General features: G+C 45.2%; 2 long non-coding RNA genes and 2 other non-coding genes across 4 annotated transcripts; 3 read left to right on the top strand and 1 right to left on the bottom strand.

Annotated features, from left to right (window-relative positions):
• The first annotated feature begins 113 nt into the window (after nucleotides 1–113).
• On the top strand, nucleotides 114–187 carry TRNAN-GUU. Its single transcript has one exon. It is a non-coding gene; the product is annotated as a tRNA-Asn (tRNA).
• Nucleotides 188–4651: 4464 nt separating this feature from the next.
• Nucleotides 4652–5484, top strand: LOC117075529. The gene is made up of 2 exons (XR_004434026.1): nucleotides 4652–4775; nucleotides 5348–5484. It is a non-coding gene; the product is annotated as an uncharacterized LOC117075529 (long non-coding RNA).
• Nucleotides 5485–5915: 431 nt separating this feature from the next.
• Nucleotides 5916–7269, bottom strand: LOC117075534. The gene is made up of 3 exons (XR_004434036.1): nucleotides 7206–7269; nucleotides 6829–6942; nucleotides 5916–6130 (listed from the first exon to the last, which is right to left on the bottom strand). It is a non-coding gene; the product is annotated as an uncharacterized LOC117075534 (long non-coding RNA).
• On the top strand, nucleotides 6188–6351 carry LOC117076888. Its single transcript, XR_004434518.1, has one exon. It is a non-coding gene; the product is annotated as a U1 spliceosomal RNA (small nuclear RNA).
• Nucleotides 7270–8163: the final 894 nt, after the last annotated feature.

The following is an 8163-nucleotide window of genomic DNA, read 5'->3' as shown; positions in this document are numbered from 1 at the left end:
TTTTCCAAGGCCTTGCTCGGTCGTCCTTCCGGACGGGCCCTGAGAATAAAAGGAACGGAGGAAGTTTAGTGAGTCCGCCCTGCGTATACCGCGTAGGAGACTCAGCAATGCTTGTCTCTGTGGCGCAATCGGTTAGCGCGTTCGGCTGTTAACCGAAAGGTTGGTGGTTCGAGCCCACCCAGGGACGCTGATTGCAACTTTTAAAGCATGCACACGTTGTCAATCACTACATAAATGGGGAAGATTTTATCTTCCCGGAGTACCAAGCCACTAATTTATGACTGATCTATGTCGAGGGCCAGCCCACCTCCCCGACCAGATTCGTAACCCGGTATCTCCTGAAGTGGCACACCTGTGTAATTTGGGAATGCTGAAACAGAGACCTAGGAACCCACTTCTGATGTGATAAAATTCTAATTCAGCGAGTTATACGCTTAAACGAGTAATTTACATGCCTCCATTTTTTCATATTTTAGTAGTAAGAGTCCAGTGGTATCTCCAGGATGTGCCTGGATTTACTGATTGCTCTATCAATAATGTGACCAGTGGAATCAGTCATCATCATAGTGATCCTCTCCATCATTTTTGAAAACAGTATTGTTCCCCAGTTTGTGCATGATTTATTTAACCCTTTTCAAAATGTTTTTGTTAGCCAGGTGTGGTGGCATGCACCTGTAATCCCAGCTACTCGGGAGGCTGAGGCAGGAGAATCGTTTGAACTTGGGAGGTGGAGGTTGCAGTGAGCTCAGATTGGTATACACTCCAGCCTGAGCAGCAGAGTGTGACTCTATCTCAAAAAAGAAAATGTTTTTGGGATGCGGTTGGTTTCGTGTTTTAGGATTACAAAGAATGCTGCAGTCAACATTCTTGTATACTTATCTTTGGTCATTGTGGAAAGTCTACATCGCAGATATTTCTATAGTGTAGAGAACTGGATGCACCATTGCTACATTATAGTGTTTATATAATGCTTCTAATTTGAGTACATTCTGCAAATGTATCTTTCACGGGAGCAATACCAAATAATATTCCAATATGAATATTTATAAGAGGAAAAATGTGCAGATGTGCAATTGAGCTTCGTGCCTCTCCATGGGGCCCATGTTCATAAAATGGTGGCATTAGCTATCTGAGAGTGGAATTTGTGGCCCTCTGACGTCAAAAGCTGAAGCAGAGGACATGAAAACCCTCTCTGCACATCCTCTGTAGTCTGGCCAGAATCATTTCCTAGGTGGGTGGTCTCTTATCAGGAGGGAATGCTGCTTGCTTGCTTTGTCAAAACCACAAAAGGGAGGGAAAGTATCAGGCTGCTGGTTGATAACAGTAGTGAAGCAAGTCTTTCCAAAGAGTTGGTTTGTTAACCCTTAGGGAAAAAAATCCTAATTCTTACCAGATGGTGCCGTGCAGTTCCAGGCTCTTGGTGTCCCAAACGAAGAACTGTACATGACACACACAAAGCAGCAAAGCAAAGCAAAAGTTTATTAAGTAAGCACAGTAACACTCTCAGAGTGGGGAGTGTGGGCTGACCTCTGGGAGATGAGATCAATATTAGTTTGATGTACTTTGGGTCTTTTTATGTGTGATTTTTTTTTCTTCTCTTCACAAGGATGCCTAATCTTTAGCCATTGTTTGCCTTTAGATTGATAGGTGGATTGCTTAGTTACTTTGGCTCTTGTGTGCTTGTACGTTGCCTCCATCCCATAATTTTAAGTACATGCATGTTATGCAGTCCATAAGTACATGCATGTTATGCAGTCCATATGCCTGAGTTTTAATGAGCTGATTATCATAAAGAGTCATGTTAAGGATACCTTTTTCTCGAATGCACATGTCTATCTCTGAGGAGCTGCCCCTTTACTGGTTTGGATCTTGCCAGCAATGGGGGTCCTTGCTTGCTTTTTTTGTTTGTTTGTTTGTTTTCTTTTGTTTTGTTTTGTTTTTATTTTAGACAGAGTCGCCTCTGTTGCCCAGTCTGGAGTGTAGTGGCGCAATCTCAGCTCACTGCAACCTCTGCCTCCCAGGTTCTAGCGATGCTCCTGTCTCAGCCTCCTGAGTAGCCTGGGTACAGGAGTGCACCACCACGCCCAGCTAACTTTTTGTATTTTTAGTGGAGACGGCCTTTCACCTTGTTGGCCAGGCTGATTTCAAACTCTTGACCTCAGGTGATCTACCTGCCTTGGCCTCCCAAAATTTTGGGATTACAGGCGTGAGCCACTGCGCCTGGCTTTGCTTGCATTTTTTAATCTTAATTTTGTTTTGGCTGCTCACCTTCTGCCTTTTATCTTGCTTCTTGCTCTCCTGCCCCATCACCTTTCTTCTGTTTCTGCCTTTACTCATTCTGCCTTTTATCCAACTTCCAATTCCCTCTGCTGCTCTCCTGCCTCATAATGGCAGTTAGTGAGGGAGGGGTTTTAAGTGGGCATGTCCGACCACCTATCCTGTCACAGCCAAAAACAGCTTTCAAGGTTTCTCTGCAGTCCTGTCAGCCAAGAGGAGGTTGGTTCGGTTGGTTGTAGGGCCTATGGCTTATTTTTACTTCTCAATCCTGACAAGGGAGGGCTGGATTAATGCAGATTCTCTCCAGGTGAAAATTTCCCCTACAAAAGACAGTTTTGCAGAGTTACTTCTGTTTGCTGGCTCTCTGACAGCCATCTTAAAATATGCCAAAGAAATATATTCTGGGGTAAAATATTTTGATTTTCTCCATCTATCTACAGCTTCACCATGCTGACAGCCTCCAGTCCAAGCATACCTGAAGCCTTTCTTTTTAAAAAGCTTTCCCACCCTTCTGACTGCCTTCAAGTCTCTGCTAAAACGCAAGTAACAGTGGCTGACTCCCTGCTATAGCAAGCTCAGAATAAATAGCCTTTGCTTTTTTCATTTGATTGGTCTTTATTTGCAGAAACTTCCATGTAGAGTTGACAAGGACTCCATCTTTGACCAAACCTTAGTAGATTCCTCTGAGCCCTTTTCTCTATTAGTTCTTGGCCTGCCAAGTCCAGTTTTAGGAAAGAGTACTGCTGAGTCTAGTTTAGCAAGAGTCCTCCCAACCACCTTTGATAGCTAATCAAGTTCCTCTTAGTAATTTTCCATCCACTAACTTTCTTATCTTGCCAATTGGCTATAATCTTCAACTCTTCCTGTTGTATTTGAGGTTGAGCTCAGTTCTCTGCTGGTCTTTCTTGCCTACTGTAGTACATACAATAAAATCTGTCTGATGTTTTTAACAAGTGTCCAGTGTAGTCCCTCAGAAACTGCCTTTGCAAAATTATGACAATAAGAGAAAGCTGACACGGCTGACTCCATCTTGGTTCTAGCCTCACAGACTAGCTGTCTTTGCTCATTCCTGTGCAATTTCTCCCAAGCTATCTTTGGGAAAAATTGCGTTTATGGTTTAAATCAGGGGTCTGCAACCCCCGGGGCCACAAGACAGGTACTGGTCATGACCTGTTAGGAACTCAGCCGAAGAGCAGGAAGTGAGCTGCAGGCTTTGAAGCATTACCCCCTGAGCTCCGCCTCTTGTCAGATCAGCATGGGCATTAGATTCTCATGGGAGCTTGGACCCTATTGGGAACTGCGCATGTGAGGGATTCCAGATTGCACACTCCTTATGAGACTGTAACTAATGCCTGATGACCTGAGGTGCCAACAGTTTCATCGGGAAACCATCCACCATCCCCTTCCATGAAAAAATTGTCTTCCATGAAACCAGTCCCTGGTGCCAAAAAGGTTGGGGACAGCCAAAAAGGTTGGTTTAAATGAGAACCTTCCCCAAAACTAAATTACCCCTGTAAAACTAATGAAAGGCCACCAAGTTAGAAGGATGAAAGGGGCCTGAATTCTACTAAGATGTATGCCTTGTTAAATAATTACCAGCCATTATTCCAGAGGTCACAAGATTTGCAGCTTCCCCAATTACTGCTGTGAAGAACATTACTACTGTAGAACCTAAGATTGGTCTCTTGAGATATCTTTTCAGACATTTGCATTTCTGACTACTGGATAGCACCATTTGGCTCGAAAATCAACCAGTCCCTTAGCCCCCACCCAGAAGCTGACTCAATGCGGGAGGGCCATTTTCCACACCCCTGTGATTTCATCCCTAACAATCTGCACCGCCCAAGCCCTAGCCCCATCCCCACCAAACTATCTTTGAAAAACCCCTTACCTCCAAGCCTTCAGTGAGATCGATTTGAGTAATAACTCTGTCTCCCACATGTCGTGGCTGGCCTGTGTCAGTGAAACTCTTTACTGCAATGCCATGGTCTCCGTGAATTGATTTTGTGTGTACAGTGGTCAGGAAGAACCCGTCAGGCAGTTACATCTGCAGGATGGTGCCAGTTCTTTCCACAAAGTCTGGTCAGATACCCAGAAAGTATTTCTCCACTGCTACCTGGACAATGTGTCTCCCTGTCAGTATCCAGGGAATGGGGCCTGGATCAAGTATTTTTTATTCAGCAGTTACTATACTGTCACCTAATCCCTCATTTTCAATATTTTTCCATGCCTTCCAGTGGCCTAACTGGCTGCCATGCTACAGAATCTTTACTTTATGGTCTCCAAGGAGAACTCTCCACTCGATGTTTTATGATTTGAGCAATGGAATAGAATGTGATACTGGTGGGCTGGGGAAGGTCCCCGGACACTGGTGGGATCTTGACTGCAGCCGTGGTGTCCAGGCTCTTGACACCATCTCAAGAATGAAGTCAAGGATGAGTCAGCAAACAGTGAAAGAAGAGATTTATTGCAAAGCATAAAGTACACACTCAAGAAGGGTGAGTTCGGGCATACCCGAGAGAGAACAATGGGTTCTGGGGTTTCGTGTTGATGGATTACTTTAACCAAGGAGTGGAATATTCATGACAATTCCTGGGTAAAGGTGGAGATGTCTCGGAACTGTGGTGACATCCATTTTTACATCAAACATTGGTCTCAGAACTGTCATGGCACTGGTGGGTGTGTGATTTAGTATGTTAATGAGCATATAGTGAGGGCCTAGGTAAAACCTACGTCAAATCCAGCACCAAATTGGGTCCAGTCAGTCTTACTTAGCTTGGTCCACACTGGTTTTTCAGCATCTTATGAGCCCATAGCCTTAAGTCAGATAAATCTGCTGCCTAGAATTTGTTATCCTGTGATCACCCTGTATTATTCCTGTCTCAAATCTACTTGGAAATATTCAAATGGTCTTTGACTTGGGCATTCCAACTTTGCTTACTTCACAGTGTTTCTTGCGTTGTAATCCAATATAAGAAAAGATGATCCAGACATTTGTTAACCATGTAAAATAAGATGTATCCCAGGTATTTCTGTCAAATTTGGATTATTTTAGTTTTTGTCTTTGCAGAATATAAAATACTAACATGAAGTAAGCACTAAGGTCTGGAGATGGCTGTACAAGAGATGACAAAGTCCAACACCACGTTTGAGAGTGTCCAATCATCTCTTCTGGGGCAGCATATTTTTCTACAATACTGACTTTGGGGAAAAAAAAATACAAAAAACCCTACAAGATTCATGAAACTGGACAACTGTCTTTATAACATTACCAGTGATAAAATCAGTAAGGAAGGCTGGTTTGCAGTCATCTGAGCAGTCTCTTTACTTTCATAAATATGGTTTCTCTCTGATATTAAACTGCTTCCAATTTCAAGCCGAATGCTACATCCCAAGGATAAGGATGTGAAGAGAACCGGTTTCTTTTGTAATCCGAAACATTCTAGTCTGCGAATTAAAAGCCATTATTTGAAGAAGTGTTCCCACGCTCCATCTGGTCGCCGAAAGATTGCTACTCAACACAGGCTAACGACCAGCTTCTTTGGGAGAAAACAAATGCGGTGGCGGGAGGGAAAAAGGAAAGGCAGACGTCACTTCCTTTTGCTGGCTCCGCAGCGGGTTGTTAGACTCAATGGCAGAAAGGCAGGGACTGGGAAAGGCACTGTCGGTGACATCACGGATAGGGCGACTTCTATGTAGATGAGGCAGCGCAGGGGCTGCTGCTTCCCTACCTGCTGCTTCCCACGAAGGAGTTCCCGTGCCGTGGGAGCGGGTTCAGGACCGCTGGTCGGGCCTGAGAGTCCCAGCTGTGTGCCAGGGCTAGAAGGGCTCGGGAGTGCGCGGGGCAAGTGATCTTGTGTGTAAAGGGTGAGACATATGAGGCTGTGGCTGGGCGGAGGTGCAGGAACTCATACTTACCTGGCAGGGGAGATACCATGATCACGAAGGTGGTTTTCCCAGGGCGAGGCTTATCCATTGCACTCCGGATGTGCTGACCCCTGCGATTTCCCCAAATGTGGGAAACTCGACTGCATAATTTGTGGTAGTGGGGGACTGCGTTCGCGCTCTCCCCTGAATTTTTGTGTTTAAAAGAACAGATTGTGTACTAAGGTTTGTGTCTTGTGTGGCGTGTAAATGTTTTTCTTACCGTGGAAGGCTGAAAAATGGTAAAGTAACATGCCAATTCTCTGCCAGAGAAAAAAAAAAGAAGCGTCAGCCCTTGTAACATAAGGTAACTACTGTGAAGGTCGCACAGCTCTTCCCTTTCCATGCGGGGCTGCCTTCTGCAGAGATTGGTCCATAGTGTCTTGGGTTCTCACGATCTGTAAAAATCTTCGTGTTTTTCCCTAGCCCCCAGTCACCTTTTATACAGCTTCTGCTTCTAACTGCAGCCGCCACAGTAGTTTGTAGGATTTCTGTGCTAGGGGGGAATGCGTTCTCACTTCATAGAGCCAGGTACAAACTACGCAGACGGGCGCTGTTCTTTGGGAAGAAAGCAAGACCTTTGGGGCTCTTAGTGTCCCCGCTGGGTTGTATACATAACACACTTACTTTGTGTAGGGGAACTGCTCTCCCAGCGCCGAGGTCCCTAGTGCATAGTCATTGAGGCCCGCAGGTCAGAACCGCAGTCTCACATGTCTTGGCCGAAATGCCCTGCGATCCTCCCTGAAATGTAAGGCAGGAAGTTTTATGAGGAGCCGGGTCCAGTCTCCCTACTATTTCCTGCTGTTTCCATGTCTAGTCTTTCTTCAGACTTTATTCAAGCGACAGCTTCTCGTTTGATGTCTCGCTTCCGCATCCTACATCCATTGCCAGGCAGCTTTCTAGATAGCACCCCCACCCATCCTTCCTGCCCCCAGGCAGCCCTTTCCTATTTCTGGCGCCAGCGTCCTCCCCCGTCCCTCTTTCTTCAGGCCTTCGCTGTTCACCTTCACGGACAGAAAATACTTAGCTCTCTCTCAACCTGAGGTTTACACCTGACACGCGTCAGTACCCTGGCAAATTCCTTAATACCCCTTCTCAAACGGCACTGTAAATTCATCTCTTTTTAACTCCCAGAAGTATCTAATTGGTTTTGTCCCTGCACTACGTGAATACTAGTATCCACTACAGAAGAAAACCCCAGGCCTAGCAACGGCGGTTCTGGGCATTGTGCAGCCTCTCCTAGGGTATGTTTGCTGACCTCACCTACTTCTGATCAACTGAGGTCAGGAGTTCCAGACCAGACTGACCAACATGGCTAAAGTCCGTCTCTACTAAAAAAACAAGCAAACAAACAAAAAGCCGGCCGTGGTGGTGTGTGTGAACCCGGGTGGCGGAGGTTGCAATGAGCTGAGATCGCGCCATTACACCCCAGCCTGGGCGACAGAGCGAGACTCTGTCTCAAAAAAAAAAAAAACTAGTCCATCTGAGACATATTATTGGAGATAGTAGAATCCTTCATCCAACAGGCACTTGGTGCAGATCTGAACCCACTGAGCTATTGGCTCATGTTCCCTATGTTCTATTAAGTATCATGAGCAGAAATTGAACTCTTTGGCTTTTACCCACTAAGTATGGCTATAGGACAGGTCTCTCTCTGTCTCTCTCATTTGTGCATCTTTTTTTTTTTTTTTTGGCCATCAGTGTGGGTTTTTGGTTTTGATGTTATGAAGTGAATTTCTGGGGACAATCTCTGTTGCGTCGTGTTGACAAGGATCCAGTCCCTGTTTGGACAGCTAATCTGCTCTGTGAGTCTCTTTTATTGTCTATTTATTGTCCTGAGAATAATGGTATCTCCTGATATTTGAGACTGCAGCAATGGTAAGTTGTTCATATCTTGTCTTTCGAATGTTTGGTAAAAATTTTATGGGCCCAGTAATTGGCAATATCTGCAAGAGTGGCATC

The sequence above is a fragment of the Trachypithecus francoisi genome, unplaced genomic scaffold (assembly GCF_009764315.1).
Source record: "Trachypithecus francoisi isolate TF-2019V2 unplaced genomic scaffold, Tfra_2.0 Lachesis_group5, whole genome shotgun sequence".
NCBI lineage: Eukaryota > Metazoa > Chordata > Mammalia > Primates > Cercopithecidae > Trachypithecus > Trachypithecus francoisi.
This window is presented reverse-complemented; position numbering and strand designations above follow the sequence as displayed.